The sequence below is a fragment of the Falco peregrinus genome, chromosome 9, assembly GCF_023634155.1.
Source record: "Falco peregrinus isolate bFalPer1 chromosome 9, bFalPer1.pri, whole genome shotgun sequence".
In the NCBI taxonomy this organism is placed as follows: domain Eukaryota; kingdom Metazoa; phylum Chordata; class Aves; order Falconiformes; family Falconidae; genus Falco; species Falco peregrinus.
Window position 1 is genome coordinate 31,005,962 of NC_073729.1, and position 21,724 is coordinate 31,027,685.

General features: G+C 37.2%; 1 long non-coding RNA gene across 10 annotated transcripts in view; it reads left to right on the forward strand.

Moving 5' to 3' along the window:
* Positions 1-21,724, forward strand: part of LOC114011706 (uncharacterized) — a 153,646-nt gene that overhangs the window by 8,068 nt on the left and 123,854 nt on the right. For 8 of the 10 annotated variants that reach the window (XR_008748650.1, XR_008748652.1, XR_008748656.1 and 5 more), the window contains exon 2: positions 1,318-1,379. This is a non-coding gene — a long non-coding RNA (uncharacterized LOC114011706). The remainder of the gene's footprint in view (positions 1-1,317; positions 1,380-21,724) is intronic. The other 2 variants (XR_008748651.1, XR_008748659.1) reach the window with 1 other exon arrangement.

Here is a 21,724-nt window from a genome sequence, read left to right on the forward strand (position 1 = left end):
CCTTACAATAATGGAGGATTAGGTAACTGAAAAAATTATGTGATCTCAGGACACAGCCCTTCTTGCCCTTCAGAGACAAAGGCAGTCCCTCCCCAAAATAATTCCAACCTGTGTCACTTGAGGCACATTGCTTTTTCATCCCAGTGTACTCTGATGTAGAGTTTTTAGTTAGAAAATTTTCCAAAAGAACCTGGCACTTGAAAAGAAAATGAGAATCCAAAAGAAAGTGTGGGATCTTGTTACTTATTCCACTTCATAAAAAAGGAAGGTGTTTGTCCAAATATAAACAGACATTTCATATCCTCTCTTCATTCTCCATAGTTCAATGCAACTTGATGAAGAAAGTTGCAAATATGCAAAATCGGTTATATGGAGTGGCAAGATATGTGACTCTGTGACATATTTGCTATGTTACCTGTCAGGCTTATTCTTTAGCTTTTAAGGAAACAGCAATCCTCCTCTGGGATTAGATAACCAGAATGCTGTTAGCAGAACTGGGATACCAAAACCTCTGCTTACTGCCTCTGTTAAAAGAGTAAGAATAACTTTTTTTTTTTGCAAAGTGCGTCAATTCACACTGAACTATCCTTAACAAATAATCTGTCAGAATTCTGCATGAAAAGGAAGGGAGGGGTATCTACCTATTTTGTGTACATTGAAGTTTCAACCATTAGTGGTTGTGTGATGAGATGTACCTGTGCAGGAAGTCTACAGCGTGTGTGCATGCATCTGTACCTTTTGCTGCTTCTGATATTTTTCGGCCTTTATGGGTTTTGCAGAATGTGTTTAAGGTTATTGTCATGCTGTGGCAGAAACAGCTAGACGTAGAAATTTGTAAGTCATAGCTGCTAAGGACCATGTTACCATTGGATGGCACTGTAGTCCTTACTGCTCATAGTTCTCACAGCCCTGAATAATTTTACTCCTCGTAAGAATTTTAGGTCAAGCAGCAACTAATAGAGAAATAGTTACTGGAAATACTCTTTTATGGCTAACACAATGTTAATAAAATAGGAGTTACACTTGCAGAGCTGGCTTTAGTTTCACAGCATTAGATCTTAGGAAGTCTGTGTTGAAATCTTGCCAGGTTGCTTAGTTTTCTAAATAAAGATTTCAAAATGCAATTGATTCTATCATATGGGACTTGGAAACTGTGTGCTCTCTACTATCATAAAAGATGTTATGAGTATGTTTTATGATTATAGGGTATTTTATCCCAAGGCTTTCACTCACTGTTTTATGCTTTAAGCAATGTTTTATATTAATGAAAGAATGCTTTCAGCAACCATTTCTTTAAATAATTCTTTTTCCTTACAGCAGATATGGCATCTCTGAGTTTGGAACGGCCTTCACCTATGTATCCTAGGGCTACAGAATGGGTGAGTGCTTAAGTCTGCAGACCTGTGGTCTTGCAAGCATAAATATTTTTCACCTTAAGTTGAAGACACAAATGTTCAAGGGAATGTCTGCAGTTAATTCAAAGTTGTGGCCGCTGGTTTTACATATGCAAGGAAGCATTAGTTTAAATTTGAGTTATTGATACACTATTAGTTTAATATTGAGACAGTTGTGTCATTGATATTGCTATAACCATAGCATGGCATTCAGTGCAAGCAAGCCAATTGCAAAGTTTCCTGTAGCATTTTCCAGTCTGTTCCGAGTTCCTTGCTGCCTGTACACTTAGTCTGAAGCTAAGTGAATTACATACATGAACTGCTGAGTAGACTTGAGGCTGTGTATCCAAAGGCAGTGTTTGGCAGCAGTATTGACCTAGCTTCACCTCCTTTGCCACCTGCTGCTGGTTTCTGTGGTATACCACCCCTTCAGTTGTGCCAGCCTGACTATTTATGCAGCTGCACTTGGAAATGGAGCTGGAAACATAACATATCTACTTTAAGAAAAAAAACCAAAACAAAACAAACTGCTAAGTTTTCTTCTGGGTTAGTTTTAAGATCAGGTCTCCAGTATAGTGAACCACATGGTTACATAAACAGTTTTTCTAGAACAACAGAATACATTGATGCTGGGGCAGGAAGATTACAGAAGACAAATATCAATACCATAAGCCAGTATTGCCACTAATGACTGCATCTTGAGACACCAGAACTAGATCTATGATTTCAATGATACACAGTAAACTTCTGTTTGCACACAGACATCTTGTGGTTGCACACAGACTTGATATGGGCTCTGACAAGCACAGTTAAACAGTTCTGAGCACAGCTCGGTGTTGAGCTTAATATTTATGACAATGCATGCACACACACACCCCCGCACCCCCCCCCCCCCCCCCATAAGTAAGATCACTGTAGAAACAAAAAATGCCTTAAGTGGAAAGAGGACCCTGAAATTCTTTTTACCTAGGAACGGAATGAGAGCTTTCTAGTTTCAGGTAAGCCCCTAAGTGGAAAAAATAGTGATAGGAAAATAAGATTACATCCATTAAAAATGGTATTTTGTTGAAACAAGTGTGACTATTTTCGTATTGTCCTCTAAAGACAAGTTATTTCCAGAGGCATATTGTATTTCTTTTGTAATGTGTGAGTTGTATTGCTCTTAATTGATTTCCCATAAAGGAAGAGTAGCTCAGGTCAACTCCTTTTTGCTTAGTCCAAGAAGGGCTCAATAGACCTGCTTGAGCAACTAACACCACATTTGGGATGATAGTAGGTAGATTTATACATTGTATTTCCCCAGTACTGTATATAAACAAATGTCTTTCAGCTGAAACATTTTTTCCAAGTCAGATATAGAAAAAATTTCAAATCTGGCCTAGTTTGGTAAGCAAACAAGCCAGAAAAATAGTGCTGCAGGGGAAAGAAACCTCAGTGCATGGTTGGCCTTGGTGACTATCTGCCAGGAGAAAAGGGACCTATGAAACTTTCTTCTAACGTATTATCTGAATCTTATCTGCTCAAACACTTCAGAGTTCAGGAAGAGCAGCCAAAGTCAATTTTTGCTTAGAGTATTTAAACCCAAATATAAACAGAAGGGAGAAGTTGTGCGTGTGCAGGAGGAGGTTTTGGGGTGGAGAATGAACAGGGTAGTGGGATTGGGGAGGGAATGTTTTAACTTACATTGATTCTTCTGATATCCTCTTGGAAATATGCACTGTTTTCTCAAATGACAATGAAATTGCACAATACATAACTGTGGTGGTGGAGGGCTGCTGGTGTGTATCCAGGGGCCAGTATTCTGTCTGACCTCAACAGGTAGATGAAACAATAGTTAGAATAAATTAGAGAACAGCTTTGTTGTTACTGTATGCTAATTATCTGATTCTACAACGCCTGAAAAATACCTTCTGAAATGTATAAAAGAGAAATTGAATTTTCAGGTCTTTGTTAATATTTTTAAATACTAACAAAAAAAAAAAAAAAGTGCAGCTTTGCTGACTGTGCAGTACTCCAAAGTGCCTGCAATCCTGTGAACCCTTACAGTGTGTACTGTTATGCTGGGTCAGACACAGCAAAATCCTTAGTATTTCAAGGACATTTTGTGAACTTCTCCCTGTCTTGCTGTCTAAGAGGTACCTTGATGTTGCTTTCATCCAGATCTGTCTGATGATTGAGAGATTAGTTATCCACTCTGTGCTTCCACCCTCCCCACCTGAATCAGGTATTCTCAGCACAACCATCAAGCTAATTTAACCCTGTATTTAAATGGAAATGGTTGTATTTAAAGTGTAAAATTTTTTCAGTCTATTAACACCTTATTTATTGAATATAATGGCTTAGAAAAGCTACAAAGGCTGATGCTGTTGGAATACCTTGCTGTTTAGTGACTAATTACCACTGTTTTTCAGAGCTGCTCTGTCCCAAAGGAAGCTCCAGGAATGACTGTGCTTTGGGATGTAATTCCTCCCAACTCTGTTATATCAGTGCAGACTGTAAATCGTTTGGCATCATCTTTTATGATGCATCCCTGTCCCTTTTGTTATGTGAAATCTGCTCTGTGATTAAGAAAAAAGGGCAAGGCGCAAATCCATGCTTTACTGCTTCTTCCCTGTTGTGTGAATTGTACAGGATAGCATACAGAAATGCATTTTCTTGAACAAGTTTTCAATGGATTGAACAGAGATTCAAGAAGGAATTTGAGTTTATTTCAAATGTATGACATTTCCATGACAAGGTGACCCACTTAGTGGATGGGGGAAAGACTGTGGATGTTGTCTGCCTATATTTTAGCGAAGACTTTAACACTGTTTCACACAACATTCTCCTGGAGAAACTGGCAGCTCATGGCTTAGACAGGTGTACTCTTTGCTAGATAAAAAACTGGCTGGATGGCTGAGCCTGAAGAGTGGTGTTGAATGGATTTAAATCCAGTTGGCAGCTGGACACAAGGGGTGTTCCTCAGGGCTTAGTATTGGGGCCAGTTCTGTTTAATATCTTTATTAGTGATCTGGGCAAGGGGATCAAGTGCACCCTCAGTAAATCCAAGTTGGGAGGAGTGTTGATCTGCTGGAGGGCAGGAAGGCTCTGCAGAGGCATCTGGACAAGCTGGACTGATGGGCCAAGGCCAATAGTATAAAATTCGACAAGGCTCAGTGCTGGGTCCTGCACTGAGTCACAACAACCCACGCAATGCTACAGTCTTGGGGCAGAGCGGCTGGGAAGCTGCCCGGTGGGAAAGGGCCTGGGGGTGCTGGTTGACGGCTGGCTGGGCAGAAGCCAGCAGTGTGCCCAAGTGGACATACAAGTATCCTGGCTTGTATCCAAAACAGTGTGGCCAGCAGGGCTAGGGCAGTGAGCATCCCCCTGTACTTGGCACCCTGAATACTATGTTCAGTTTTGGGCCCCTCACTTCAGGAGGGACATTGAGGTGCTGGAGTGTGTCCAGAGAAGTGGTGGAGTCACCATCCCTGGAGGTATTTAAAAAACATCTAGATGTGGCACTTAGGGATATGTTTGGATATGGTTTTCTGGTGGACTTGGCAGTGCTAGGTTAATAGTTGGACTTGATGATCTTAAAGGTCTTTTCCAAGCTAAACCATTCTGTGGTTATATATAAGAGACAGAAATTGAAGCGCTCTTACAAAATTAAAACATTGCTATATATTCTGTCTATGGTCTGTCTAGCAGCAGACAGATCCACTTCTGTTCTTATTTAGGAGTGTAAATAATCCGTATGTCATTTTTACTGCAGAATTGTGACAGTGTCTTGCCCACAGTCTACTTCTTCACATACCCTGTGAAAACTACAGTTGGGGCAAAACTTGCAGCTTGTGTATTTTCCAATATATTCTATACAAACTGACTACCCACAATTTGACTTTATATTTCATGAAAGCGGAATAGTATTAAAGCTTGGTTGGAACAGATCTTGAGAGGTAAAATTGCAAATCAGCTACAGGGATGTTTTTGCCAAATGTTTCTCTACGAGATACTCAAGCTGAGCTCTACAGAATGTATTGAAAGTGGAGAGGAGGAGAGTATGTTGAACAGAGTTTCTGGGAACAGAGTGCAGGATGTATCAAGGACTTCAAGATAAAGGTAGGGCTAAGCAATGAATTTCCACTCTTTTGCCTCTCATTATTTTCTTCCAGACACATCTTCCATTCACAACTCAGCACCTTGTAGCATTGATCTTCCATTATAATAGCCACAGGGGTATCTCTTTCTCCCCATTAATGTGAGCACCACTGAGAAATCAGTTGTGGAGAAGAATACTAAGGACACAAAGTGTGTTGGAGCAGGGAGTGAGAGCATTCAGATGAACCTAAATAGACCTAAATGGATGAAGGTTTCTCTGATATTCTCAGACATTCTATTCCAGTGTTTCAGTAGCTTCATTATTGGATATTTTCTCCTAGTGACAAACCTATGTATTTCTAGTTCTACTTGTAGCTCTGTTCTTGCAGAAGATATCTTTAAATGAGTATTTTTCCAATGCTAAAATGAGTGGAAGAATTAATCTGTATATCTTGGAGGATTTTGTGTTGCTAAGTGATATTCCAAAATTATTTTCATATGCTATTTTTACATTTTAAACATTTTAGAGCAGATACTTTGGGCATCCAAATGCATATGTAAAATGTCCATGAGACTGGTTTGCAAACACATTAGGAAGCTGAATGTTATTCTGTTATCTGTCATGTGTATGTATGGACACTAGAAAGTACCTGCAGTAGATGCAGAATGTAAGCACAGTTATGCCAGCTACATGTGTAGTCAGAATAATGAAGGAACAGTTTTATGTGCACTTTGAGCTTATGTTTGTGTATTAGCTTCTTTTAAAATCAGTTACTTTCTCTGGGGTATGAGACATCGAGCATACCGCATATGAATATTTTTGAGTGGTTTTGCTGAAGAATTAAATCACAAGCTCTCCTGATTTATAAAGAAAGTGAGCAGGGGTGAATCCCTCTTTTGTAACTGATAAAATAGCAGGAAATTGAACCAAACCAATTTATTCTGGTTCCTATGAAAAATATTGTCTGTGAAAGCATAAAAGCACTTACAAAATGTCAACATTTCACTCCTATCTGCATATAGATCAATATGAATGGGTCACAGTAACCTCTCAGAGAGCAGGTCTGCATGACAACCCAAACTAGTATGTATTTAAGGTTCTTAAAAAGCCACAAACCACCTTTAATCATGGAGTATCTGCTCCCAGCAAGATAATTTATATCAGATAAGTCTGAATGATCTTGTATTAAGATGGCTTCTTTTAACTTTGCATTGTAGCAGAAATATAACTTTCATCAATATAGACAGGCACACTTAATCTAGAAGTACATACTCTGCCTTGTGTGTTATTTTACTTTCCTTCTTTGTCAAATGTCTGTCTTTGTGATGATACTTTTAAAAATTGTTAACAGATACAAATGTAGAAGTTCTCAAGTTTCATGTGTAATTATCATCACTGTATGCAGTAAGTTGTGCACATCTCCAGCATGGGATAATTTTCAAAAGCTATTTACTGAGAAGTTTAGAAGACATGTCTGTACCAGGTGCTGATATGAATAGTAGAGATGCCAGACTGACACAGGAGCATGGTGCAGCACACATCTGCAGATGTGTTATTTGGCAGCTCTAAATAATGTAATTTAGGTGTAGCAGAACTCCAGTAAATCCTGCCTTCCTGCCCCATTTCAGATTGCGTCACATCTCTCCCATAATTCAGCAATACTGTTTCTGGTTGGGGTGCTAGTGCTCTGTCACAAGTGCATAGTCTTAGCAGCGTAGGTACCCCTTGTGTGGCATGCACATACCAGAAATTTCTTTGGAAATTAAAGATTCAGGCTCCTAAATGTTAATGCTTTTGAAAGTCACAGGGTAACTGCGTAGAACGTCTTTGCAGATCTTGTGTGGTGTATTCAAAGTCTGAATCTAGCTGGGAACTAAATGGTAAAACAAGTAAAAAGACCATAAAATACTGTCCAGTCTTGATGTCTTGGAAAGAATTCTTGTTACCTAGATGCATAGTCCAGTAATATTGATCAGATTCTATGTATCCTGTGATTTGTATTTAGCACCCTTGTAGTTTAATAAGGTGCCTGGAAAAGATTTATGTACTGAAGATAGCTTTACCTTCAAAATCTGAAATTAAATAGCAGTTCAGAAGAAACATGATTACTTGGGATTTAAATTTAGCTCCTACTTTTTGGTGTGTTAATTGAAAACTTAAATATGAAATAAATTGCAGAGACTTGGGTATTCTGGTTTGAAGGTGTTTCCTTCTGAAAGATTTTCATTTGCTACTAATTTCAATTTCATATGCAAGATCAGATTGAGCAAAATACTTGACTGCATGATATATACTCAGACTTAATAATGTGCCTTGCAGGTTTGCAAAGCTAATCAAATACCTGAAAATTAATTTGTTTATTCAAAGTGTAATACAGAATACTTACCCTAATTTTTTCCTCATCTGCCACGTTCTGCTATTACATATTAAGATACATTAAGTATTGTTAAACAGTTAAATATAGTATTCAATAAATAAGAAACAAGATGGAAGGATTTCTCTGTTCTCTTCCACCCAAAGGATCAAGCAGTTAAAATTATAATCAGATTCCTCTGAGTCTGATCTTTTACTCATGATGAAAACTAGCTCAGTAAACCCCAGAAGTACATGGGGCAAAAACCTGCCACAAATATAAATCTAATAGTTGTAAACAGTTATTGTAAGTATTTCTTATCCAACAAACTTCACATTTCTAAATGTTTGATAATTAATATTTCTCACAGCTCTCTGTAGTATCTCTGTTTAGTTAAGTGCTGTAAAGGCACAAAATACATCACAGTTAAGATGTAGTCATATCACCCAGAGCAGTCAAGGATCACCATGTCTCATAAATTGTTGTCTGTGTGCTGAGCTGCAGTCACTGACCATGAGGGCATTTTTAACCTGTGCCAATTCTGTAGTAAAATGTGTTAGAGTAGATCACTCTTAAGGTTAAAGTATTAAATTTTGGAGGTCTAGGGTCTAGTCCTTTTTAGTTATCTTGATTGCATTCCTGTAGATTGGAGTAGACCTTTAACAGAAAATGAAATGCAGGACCCTCTAAGGAATTTATAAAAGACAATGCACTGTGGCCATCCACATGTACTTCTGAACTACTTTTGGTTACTTAAATGGAGGGAGTAGTCATTTGCATGCAGCTACAAGGTTTATTTTAGTTGCATTATTTGTAGGACTCTAACAACTAAGACAGGAACTCCACGGGAGCACAGATCATTATCTCTTTGAAATTTGAAATGCACATTAAACTATCCAGAATTAACCAAAACTATGATCATTTTGAAGTTTTCAGGTTTCTGGTATGTGTATACAGACATAATTTTTGATACCTGCCATCTGGAAATCTCTGGTATCATTGCAGAGCTATGAGTGTCTGGTTTACATTTTGTGGGGTTTGTATATAGTATAGTATGTTTTGCAAGATGTTTGCTGGATCAGTTCCAATTCTTTCTCCAAAGCTTTACACATAGGGAGATTACTGGCAAGACTGATGTTGATCCTCTTGCTAATGGGGACGGAGATGCAAACTCTCACCTCTGTAGTAAATATCTGACGGGCTGCCTTCTAATGCTTCATATAGAAAGCAGTTGCCACTGAGGCCTGTCCTGTGCTGTTATATCAATAAATTACATGTTGTTGTTCGTTGTTCATGTTAGATATTATTTAAAGACTTCAATGTCTTTAAGCTGCTATGCAGTATTTGCTGCTTTTTCTTGTTGCATGTTCCATACTAACAGCTGTAATGTTATGATTACAGCAATATTGGTTCACATCTGACAGGATAGAAAAAAAAAGGTTCATTATGTCTTTTTCTTACTGAGTTTTTACGTTTATGTAGCTGAACCAACTCAGTAGTGTTACTCCTGATTTAAGTATGTAATAAGAATTGGGCTATTAAAGAATAACAGCAAGAAAAGAAAAAATATATTTTCCCAAAGGAAGAGAATGAAAGGATGAAGAAGGAAACAATGCTTAATTGGGTCCACTGAATGTGTACTTTGCTACAGAAATTTTGGCTCATGTGGCTCGCATTAAGCAAACAAGCTGCCCACAGGAAGAACCAAATGACACTGTTGGGTGTTAGCTGGCAGCTTGATCAAAATCAAAAATGAAAACATCCTTTGTCGCCTATAGATTGTGAGCATTTGATGACATAGTGCCTATGTCCAGTTGGGCAAAGAATTAGTGTATTGACAAGTGGAAAATCAGATGACATAGTGCAGAAATATTATTATCTATAAACTCTGTGTGTGTGTGCGTGCGTGCGCGTGTGCGTGTGTGTATAAAATCTTACAAACATATTTCTTCCAGCATAAAAGAGAATTGATGGATATCAGGAACAACTCATGAAATAGAAGATGTGATGATTTCTCGGTACGATGAGAAATGGTTTCTAAGATGCAAATATTCAGTATAAACTCTCTATGAAGGCCTTTGTTCACATTATTGTTGATAAATATTCTTTTTTGATTACAGAGGTTTTTTTAGTATCTAGTTAATTAACTAATAAAGGCAATGAGTTCCTTTTTTTTTTTTTATCTGTCTGTGCCTTTACATAATGGAATTGAATAATATTCATATTCCCTAATTGTAGGCACATCTTACAGTGCAAATACATAGTCAGCTTTTAACTACCTGTACAGAAAGAGATGGCAATTTAGAGCTAGGTGCATTGAATTGTGTTCCAATGATACTGTCACTCTGTGTTGGCAGTGCATTAAGTAAGGACAGATAGTTTCCCATTTTAGCCATCTAGTTGATTGTGCACAAGTCAGTAGTATGAATTTCCACCTCTCTTCTTGGTAATAAATCCAAAATTATTGATTCTTTTCCCCCATAATGTGCTCCCATTTGTGGCAGTTTTGGTGAAAATGAAATTGAGCTCTTATTAAAGGTTAGGAGACTTTGACAATTATTTCCTTACAACAGTAATTACTTTGTTCTAATAAAACTGCCAAGAACTCCAGAAGGGAAACAAACAAAATTCCTTTTGAAATGTTTTTTTATGACTGTGCATGGCTTCCAGATTCAGCAATATCAGATCAAATATTCATTTTAAAAATAAAATTTTAGGGTAACTATTTTACAATTGGTTTCATGGTCACTTCAGCTTTTTTTTTTTTAACAAGGAACTTTTAAGATGGAACAAAGGACTTCATTTTTGCTACAGCAAAGCATTTTTAAATATTAGAACATCTTTATGAGGTGAAAAATCTCTGCTGCCAGAGTGTAGTTTTAAATGCTGGAAAAGGCAGTTTCTTCACAGAAAATTGGACTATTTTTGAGTGAAGAAGCATGCAGATCTATGAAATACATTCCACTGTGTGATATTTCCATGAATCAAAAAAATCAGTGGGTCAAAGTTTTATTTTCCTTATCTAAAATAGAAATATATAGCTAAGCTTGTAAGAGGAATGGTTGAGTACTGGTTGAGAATTTTTTAGCAAAACATTCTTTGTATAAAAATGCTGTTTTGTTAGAAGAGAAAACACTTGTGGACATGTACTTTTAACATAAAAGTTCTGAGATTAGAATGGAATTTCTAGTCATCACAGTAAGAGAATGTAAGAAACTCTCCCAGTTTGGAAAACCAAGAAGTCTGGTAGTTAGTGCTGTCACTCACAACAGGCACTTTAACTTTTGTCTCTTGTATCTCAGAGAAGTGCCTTAAAGAAATAGCTGTTTGAAATGTGGCTGCCTGTACAAGAGTTATGTGCTTATGTTCTCTTGGAAAAAAATTGGAAGAACTTCAGTTTGTTCCAGTCTGGAACACTGTTAAATGTTGATACTTCAGGATTTTTCTACGATATTTTTTCCTGTCCAACCGTAAGTAGTTTAAATAGTAATTTAAATACAATGGCTTTTAGCCTTTGTACAGTCTTACTGTGCATCTTGGTTTCACTCTTCCTTCTTTGGGATATGTACATATTATGTTTGTTTTACATGTGTTACCCAGATGAACAATGCCATGGGATGCGTGACCCACCTAATGGCTTGAAATCCTGGCACTATATCATTGGTTACAATAGGTGGGGCTGTGTACACCCAAAACCAAAAAAATGCGTGTTTAGACAATAAAATGATTGGGGATTGTTTGTGTTTAGGTTTGCACATTCTGCACATAATCCCAAGTAAATAATGAAGAAGAGAAAATCCATTAAGTCATTCATTCAAAATTTCATAGAACTTGTCAAATTAATGATTTCACAAGTGACATCCAACCAATTGTTTTTGCAGTAGAGCACTTTTTTAGGGATTAGAGAAAATCCAGACCATTCTCAGGCAAAATCCAGCTGAGGTGAGGTCAGGAGTTTGCATTAGAGTGTAGAAGTCCAGAGGATTGTGGAAAATGTTGAATTTAATAAGTTGTGTGAATTATTAATTTTATTTTATTTTTTCACTCCTGTGAAGCAGCTTATATCAATATAAAGCCAGGCAGGGGAGGAGTACATATATGTAAGACTGAAGACAGTTACTATTGCCCAAGCGATGGTAAATGCTCAGTAATGAAACTTTGGTCAAACAGAAGTGGCTTAATGAGATGCGAGGCCAGCAGAATACCTGTTACAAATTAAGAGATAAATCTGTAGCTGCTTTGAACATACAGTCTTTATTGCTCAAACTAAGAGCAGTCAATAAGAAGAATTTACAAAGGGGGTGGAAAAAGAATGTTACAGTTATGGTTTAAATGTTATGAGACTAGGAAACTTGTGTTCCACAACTACCTTTACTTTTGTCTTTATGAAATAACATGAAAATGATAAATACTTTTTCCACATCAGGTGATGTGGTCAGCTGTTTGGTAACTAGGGGAGAACACCAAAGGTTGTAAGCACTGTGATGCTTAACAGCTGAGCAACAGGAAGAGTTAACCTGCTGGGTGATCAAGTGTGGATATCTGCCTGTGTCAGAGAAGGTGCAAATCTAGAGCACCAGAGTGCCTCTAGGGCACTCTGACACATACCGAAACTTAGGTACATAAAGAGTGCCCAGGTGGGTTTGTGGGATTTTAACTCAGACGAGCATTTCTGAAGCCAGAATAAATTTCTCAGTGATCATATGACTGACAAAAATTCACTTTAATCAATAAATGTATAGATGTGGCTTGGCATAACTTATAGCTCACGTCATAGAGACTGTCCCATAACCAGGCAGGATGGAATTTTAGCAATATTCATTTTTATCAGCTGGCATAGTTAAATATGTCTATATTGCTACTGCTAATTAGCAGGTTACAGAGATAAAGAGAAGACTAAGATATATGAGAGATTTGTTAAACACTGGCACCCCAGTTGAAACACTCCATGGAACAGCTATCTGTACTTTGGGCAGGGCATTTTTTCCATGCAGAGTGGGTATGCTATTGTCCATATTTGTCTAATTTCAGCCTAAGTAGTTCCAGATTTCACAAAACACAATGTTGGTGAACTTTTTCCACTTCGTATGTCTCTAATGACTGGGTATACTCGGCAGAACAGGGATTTGAACACTCCACTTACTAATGCTGTGAGTCTGATGGTCATGACCTAGGCCAAAAGAAATTGATGAAATTGGCTTCTGGAATGTACATGCAATGTACTGTGCATGATTCTAGTTTAGCTTCTGAAGGATGAACATAGCTGATTTCCCAGGTTGTCCTTCCTATTTTGAATTGAACAGGAATATAGTCCTTGAAGAGGCACTGAAATATAGAGTGCTGTCTGGTAGTGTGTGCTGAGCAGCCTCAAACTCCAATGTAATTGAAACTCTGTGTTTTCTGTGAAGAGCCCAACTAACAGAAAAGTGATTGATACCTGCATAAGAAGATTTTCTTGAGGATTAAATTTTCAATAACTGCCAAATAAAAATCCTGTTTTCCAAAATTAATTCCGCATTAGACTACCATAAGATTTATAGATAGTTCAGGAAATTCTGCTGTAAACTTCTAGAAGTCAGTGGCTGGAATGATACAACTTTGGGTATCAGTGACTAGAACTCTGAAAAGAATCAAGGAGTTAAGACTTTGGTGCTATGAAAATTCTCATCAAGACCCTAGTTCCACATTGTCAGCTCAGCAGTCTTTGGGACTGCTCAGCTAATTATCCATTCTGTGATTCTGGAACACTCATTTAAAATCAACACTGATTTCTTTTTTTCCTAAGGTGCTTTTTAGAATTTCAGAATGATTTTCAGAATCAGCATTCAAGTTTCTAACCAATTGTACAAGCCTGCATTGTATTCATGATGTCCTCAAAGTTCTCCAGGTACTGGATTGAGCCAAAATCAGTTTTAGTGCACTGGACATAAACTGTAGGCTTGGATTCCAAAAACTAGCCACTGGATGCCATGTACAGTAACTGAGTACTTGGGTGCTGAGTCCAAGAAATTCAGACTATCAAATTTCTGGACTGAAAGTAATATAATTTGAAATGTCAGTATTCTGAAGACTGTTATATCTTACAAGAATACTTCAATGGGTTTTTAAAATATTCACTGTATGCATTTGGTAAACAATTTGTAAATTAATAGGGGTCTACATCAGGCATACTTAATGCATTTAGATCCTGTTTCTAAATGTTCTCTTGTACAGCAGTGAATTTGATGAATCAGATACTGCTTTTGAATGGCACAAATATTCTACACAAAAAACCCTCTAAAGACACATTTTAAATCAGTTGCTTAATAAATTTAGTAACGCTTAGATCTGCATGTATGAACTGTGTGTTTAGAAATGAGCAAAATTAGGTTTTGATACACAAAATTAATAGTGTGGAGTGATTGGAAATTGTCCTTGTAATGTATGGAATTAAATGTGAGGGAAACAAAACATAGTCAGCAATGAGTGTAAAACATACAGCTCTGGGGAACAGGGTCTGATAATTCTTTCTAGAAGAAAATTCTGCTAGGTTTCATCGGCCAATTTGATTACTGGTACAATGTAGTTTCACAAATTCTTAGTATCCGCTAAGTATTTTTATAGTACATCAGATTGTGGTCCCTACTCTTCAGCCAGTCTTGCCCCTGAAATTTCTTTACCTAGAATCAATAAGGAGAATCTGATGGGAAGTGCTTTATATGAGGGATGTCCTCAGCTGCACAGATCCTCAGTTTTACCGCAGATTGCTGGTGTCTTTGTTGGACTTTTCAAGGAATATAATGTCACATGACAGGGTCTGAATCAGAGTCTTATCTGTAGATCACAGGTTTAAATCTAGTAGTGACAGAAATTTTAATGGGGCCACTACTCAGCGTGATGTTGAAGCTTATTAAGCCTCAGTCTAGTTTCTCTTTAGCTTCATGTTATGAAAACAACCTAGCACTACAAGCCATAACAGTAATTTTAGTTCTTGCATAGAATTTTTAGCAGTACTTCTTGAAGTGTTTTGTAAGAGAAGTCATAAACATTAATCCCATTTTTAGTTAAAATCTGAATTATGGAGAGATAGAGCTCCTTCCCAAAAATCAGGCTGCTTGTCAGTGACAATTCAGAAATTAAGTGTAATTAACAAGCATCTCACTCCAGTGCACCACCCACAGGGATCAAAGCTCTTAAAAAAGAACTCTGAAGTGGAGCAACTTCTTTCAGTGTCCACTGTGAACTTGAGTCTGAACTTTCGGCAGACCCTCAAGATCCAGGAGTGCCACACTGGGAAACCTTTACTGTTTTCCATCAGGTGCGGTTTGGCGGTTGTCAGTCTGACATTCTAAATTCCTGTCAGCAACACCAATTTCAGTTATTGCTATCCAAATTTTTCCTAGTCTTTTCTGTATTATATTTTTTAATTTTTTCCACACTTAGCAGTATTTTGGAAACTTGTTGGCCTTCATTTTTTACCCAGCACCTTAATTGTGTCTATGAAGAGCCTGGAAAGATTGGTTTTCTATCCTTAAACTGCTTTCTTGATTTTGCGTATTAACACTGCCAACTTCTTTAGTCTCTACTTAAAGACCTGTTTAATATTTAACTTAAATAAACAGAACTGAGATTTTTTTATACAAAACTAGGTATTGCAGGCCAAAAAATGTCTGGATTATTTTGTTTCAAAGCATTTAAAGTAAAAAACACGAAAGAATGAACCTTTTGTTAACACTTCAGCAAGTGCTACAAAAAGTAGAATGGGAAGTAATTAAGGACATTTTTTTGCTGTATGTGCTATTTGTATTAGTAAGATTAGTACTTTTGAGTATTAATTTAAGCAGGTGCTCTGCAGAAAAAAAAACAAAAGCAAAATAGTAGGTTTGTCATAGTTCATTTAATTTTCTGCTGATTGGCCCTCAATCTCATTGCCTTAACTCACTCTCCCCAGCTGCTGTGATAAGTTTCCACTTGTTGCTGGTTTTTTCCATAGTAAAACTTTGTCCCAGTGCCAGCACATTATGTTCCTGGTTAAAGCCATGACGTCAAATGGTATCTGGCTCCAGGCCAAGGAATGCTGCTGGGAAGGAGTGAATGAATGAATGGATTTTTCAATTCACGTTGTAGTTGCCTCTTTTGGAGCCGGAAATCTTCATGTAATATTCAGTCAACTGGATAATGTAAATTTATCAGTGTTTCTTAATAGAACTAGAAGGAGCTTCAAAAAGGGTTCACAGTATGTACAGCAAGTCAGGAAAAAATATTGTGATAAACTTCCAAGTTCAGAACCAGTTATAGTCACTAGAACCATGAATGAAGATGTGATTCAATGCATAGTGGCTGCTAAATTCTAAGTACAGTAAGAGAAAGAAAAAAGCCTGTGCCTAGCATAGTTACTATCTGATGTTCAGAAACTGGAAGAGAAGACAAATTTCAAATTATAAAAATTTCCATAAGCTCATGTAGTATGCGTTTCTCTCAGATATAACACATCCTTAACTCTGTATGACAAAACACTTCTTTTATCTGTACATTTGCAAACCTGATGGATCAAACTTAAAATCAAATTCATGGCTGTAAATTCAGTAATCTGAAAATGCTGCTAAAATTTTGCCCTTGTTTTTTTGCTTTGATTTATATGAAAATTGTCTGATATGGTGACTCTCTCAACTGAAGCTAATGTTCAGCATACTGCCAGTTTTCATGGTTTCCTGATGTTTGAGTCCTTCCAGGAGGAGGAAGAATAAGGTCACTTTGTAGCATTTATTTTCTCATGTATGATTTATTCAGTGGTAGATGATCCATATTGTATCATTTAGTCCCAAAGAATGAAGTGTAGCTAAACCTATGTCACAGTAGTTAATTTCCTTATAGTAGCATGTGCAAATCCTGCATTAATGTAGTTCATAGAATGGTTTGGGTTGGAAGGCACCTTAAAGATCACCTAGTTCAGGTGATTAGTACAGGCTAATACTCAGGGCTCTTTTATAAGACACAGTAAAGAACAGTACTAAGCGTCCCTATCTTTAACAAATCTGCGCACTCATAGAGTATTACGATAATAAATGTTTTACTGTTTCATAATTAAAAGACACTGTAATCCAGATCAAAGAAAATTACATTTTTAAATGAATTTTGCTAATTGCTGCTACTCTTGCATGAATATAAAGGCACTTTTTTAAATCTTCCACTTGGTAGGAAACAGGTATAACAGTTACAACTATTTTGGCATCCAGAAGATGCACAATACCCTGTTGTACCAGAAGATGCACAATACCCTGTTGTAGAAAAATACCTGGCTTCTTGGGTATATATACTTGCCTTTTTGAAAGGATTCATGCTTCATAGTGAAAGTATGACTTCCTGAGTATTGTGTGAAGCGACAAATGTGGTTTTCATGCCAGATGAATCCCAAGATACATAAAAATCATTGTTCCACATAAGTGACTAAATTCACTAATTTAGGCCTAATGCTGCAAGTATTTACACATGTGTTTACCTTTATTACTTTGACTACGCTTTTGAAATCAGTGGGATTATTTGTATTAGAGTTAAGTACATACATAAGCAGTTGCAGCATTAAGCTGAAGAAGTCTGGGTTTAAATAAAAACCTTTAAAACCATAGTCATGCTCTACAGTATCCATCTGATTAGTCTGATTTGGACAATGGAGGAAGAAGATATTTTGTGATCCTCTTTTTTTCTAATTTCAGTAATAAAAACATAATAATGAAGGGAACAATAATGACACCCAGTCCCTCAAGCAGATGGTGATACCATTTTCTTCTGCATCTTGTTTTCAAAATTATTTAGTGGACTGGCATTAATTGTTTTTCTTTCTTGAGCCCGTGTGATTGTTTGATTCTGAGTCTTGCATATAACTTTGCCATCACCAATTAACCTCCAGCTTTATTGGATGTAATTGTATGTACTATAAAAGGTGTGAGGCTGAGAGCTCTTTCAGAGTGAATGGTCTCTTCATGTGCAGTATGCTACAGTATCTGAGAGTTCTCTTCAATACAGTTTGAAATAAGTAGTCTTTTAAACATTCCAATAAGCAAAGTTTAGTGCAGAATTGAATCCAGAGAAAAGACTGGAGTAGCAAACAGTCCAGGACAACGCATACCTCAGCATATAAACTAGGTAATATGTGAGCAATAGCAGTGGCTTCCATCCTTTTCTGAAGAAACCAGCAGCAAACAAAGCAAAACTCTGTAGTGTATCCTCTCTGAGGATATTGTTAGCGGGAAAATGCCAGTTTATATGATCTATGATAAATCTGTCTGGAGTATCTATGGATACATCATGTCCTTAACAGTACTTGAGGTGTCAGCCAGTCAGCAGCCAACCTCTTATGTCAAATTCAGTGGAACCAGAAGAACTTGTTGACCTGGTGAAGTTGGGATCCATAGGAGGGCTTGCAATCAGTTCTGCCTGTTAGCATGTCTTTATTCTAAGAGTTTTGAAGTTGTAGTCTTGAAGCTATTTTTTTTGGCAGTTGACTGTGAGGGGACAGGGATACAATGAATTTGTATCATGGTGTGGGAAACAGCTATCACAGATGGATTACAGAACAGAGGAGGATGTTCCACTGATTGTAGCTCACTGAGATACCTGGCTTCAAAGCAGTAAGACGACACTTAGGCCTCCAGTAAGAGGCCTTTACTGGGGAAGAAATACTTATCAGCCTTAGAGCAAAATGTGCTTCTAGCGTTAATTGTGACAGTGCTGATGCTTTGTACTAAAGCAGTGCAGTGAAACATCATATAATGTAACTATTCTTCCAGAGAAGAACAACTGATACCAGTGAAGTGCTCTTTTACTGATTTTTTTCTACATTATGAGTTTCTCCCAGCCCATCTCCTGCACCTCTTCGCACCTCTCACCTGTATGATATATGCCTCCAGAGGTCTATAGCATAGACCTAGCCTGAGGGTTTAATGCTTTTTTCCTTAGAAAGTGGTTCCTTTTTTCCCACAGAAGTACAGGGCATGGTAGTGGGTGTGGCAACTGTAATGGGTGGACCTCAAAACTTCACATTTTATTTGGGTTAGTTCCCCAAAATTTCCATGCTGCTAGCCCAACCAATTCAAATTGTTTTGATCAGCAGAATTCAGCACAATATGACTGGCTTATATGGTGGCACTTTTGAATCCAGACAGTGTCACAACACATAAGTACAAAGAGGTAAATAATGGCAATTAACTGGACTTCCTTGAACCTCCCCAGAAATATTCTGTTTTATTCACAGCAAAGGTTCAGAACTGTTCATGTTTTAATTGAACCACTTCACTCATCCCTAAATGAAAACAGTTGCAAACAGTGTCCAATGTACATAGCCCCGGGCACTGTAAAACAATCAAATGAAAAGACTTTTCTTTGTCTTATTTATTTACTTGAAGCTAAAGAAAAATGCCAAAATTCTGCCCTTGAACAAATCACCCCTTTTTACATACTTTACCCCAGGCAGAAGTTCCAGTTTTTTCCTAACTTATGAGTTGGTTTTATTTGTATATTTTTGTGTATCTTATTTGTTTACTTTTCCTGCTTCTTAAAATTGTCTCTTCTCTTTAGAAGTGGGGGAGAAGGAAAGAAATTGAGGTGAAACCACAACATGTTTTCATTTTCTTGTAACAAACAGATCTTTTTTTCACAAGCTTCTGCAGGCACTAAATACCAAATATGGCTTGAGACAATAAATTATAATTTCCTTCAGAGAATGCAGAGCTGGGAAAAGAAGAAATGCAAGTGTTCGCAACATGTGTTAAGAGAGATAGCTGACTGAGATTTGTTAACTCTACACTGTCTCATTCTCATAATTTATATTTGTAAAAAATAATAAACTATTTATCCTTGTGCTGCTCACTTTCAGTTTGCTGAAGTCTTTACAAGTATGAATATGTATCTTTATTTCTGGTTTTCAAATATGTCTCTTATGAAAGTAGCAAAATCCCCATGGAAGTTAAGGCTGGCATTTTCAAAAGGTTGAATGTCTTATGTTAGTCTTCATTGATGACTGCTTGGTGAATATTCTGTGTTGTAATTTACAAGCAAGCTGAATCTTAAGTAGAGCAACAGCTAAGTCAATTAGCAGTAGAGAAAACTGCTGGAGGAGGGGATATAAAACTTCACTTACCACTAACTTCAAAGAGGGCTGAATTACCTGCAACATCATCCAGGAAGATTTTCTTTCCCGTGTCAACACAGCATAAAGAGAAGCAATTTGTTTATACTATTCCAAGGTGAGGTTCTACAGAAATGAAACTATGTATGGGGGCCTTAACATAAAGGAGACAGAACTCTTGTTTTGTTCTGTTTGATATATTATACTGTATGTGCCTTTTGTCAGAATCTTATCTCTAGACGTCTTCATGTCAGGATTAGATACCATTTCGTAGCATCTCCCTGGGACTATACAGTAGTATGGTCAAATGAGCTAGATCCCAGTGACTCCATGCTCTGCAAAGACCTGGTTAGAGTCCAAGGAGCAAAACATCAGAAGCCATTTAGTTTCTGTGCCCTGGATTCTGTTACTGCGTCCTTGTTTCACCTTCTCTTGCCCAAACTAGAATTCTTTCCTTCCTTGATCATTCAGCGTAACATTCATTTCTTATCACCAGATGAACCTCACATACTTATGTGCTCAAACAAACTGTACAAAAATCACTGGGCAGGTCCTATGAAAAGCTGAAACATTTAATTATCTGTGTCCAGCTTTAACAATCTTTACTGAAAAATGTAGATTTCATGGATAATGAGATGATAAATGAGATAAGGAATAATTCCTATCTTTGAGGCCGGTATGTCTTGTACCTCCTCCTGCTGCTGCAGAAGTCAAAAGTATAGTCTGCATGTTGAGATTTGTCCTGAGAAAATCGAACATTGAAAAAGAAATGCTTGTTTTTTAGATGAATTGGCTTCATCAAGGACTGGCCTGATTCTGCTAAATAAGCATGGAAAAAATAGTCTTCTGACTGCAGCTCTGTGTATATAGATAAATTATAAGGAATGTTCAGAAAGTCATGTCAGTTCATAGGTTAGCCCCTCTAAGTTTTGTGATATAAACAGGTATGTGGTTTTATGTAACTTTTTGGATGTGACAAAACATGTATTGGTTTAAAAAATTACATCAGAAGAATGTCCTTATTGGGTAAAGATTGAGTACATCAGAAGGGACCCTGAGGATCAGCAGAACTTAAGCAGACAAGGACAATGCACGAAGTTACCTTATTACAGAAATGTGTCCAAACCAAAATAGTGTCTGTGGAAAAGCCAGGTTTGGTTCAAGGGAGAGGTACCCAAAACCCCACAATCTACACAAACAGAAATCTCTTATTTTCAGGGCACCATGCATATAATTACAGTGAAAAAACACAGGTATTTGTTTAATATTTGTGATTTCCCAATCTTTTGCACAGTTTTAGCAATTACTTAAAATAATTGCTGTAAAATCAGCATAATTTGTTTAGTTAGGAGTTTGGGATTTTTTTGTGAAGGAATTACAGAACCATAGGATAATTTTGGCTGTAAGGGACTTCTGGAGGTCATCGAGTCCAGCTCCACAGCTCAAAGCAGGACCAAGATAGAGTGGTTTACTCAGTATTGTGTCTAGTTTGAATATTTCTAATGATAGAAACTCCACAAGCTCCTCACAGGGCAAGCTGTTCCTGTGCTAGACCACCCTCACAGTAAAAAAGCTTTTTCTTATGTTTAAATTGAATTGCCTGTGTTTCATTATGTGCCCATAATGAGTAGGGTATTAACATACCCAAAATTAGGCACACTTTTGACTACAACATTAATTTTCTCATCTGTAAAATAATCCACTACTGTAATAACCCTTATAACGTCAGCAGATATATGAGGCTGTTGCTGGTATTGAAACATAATCTGCTCCTGTAACAGAGCAGGCATTTG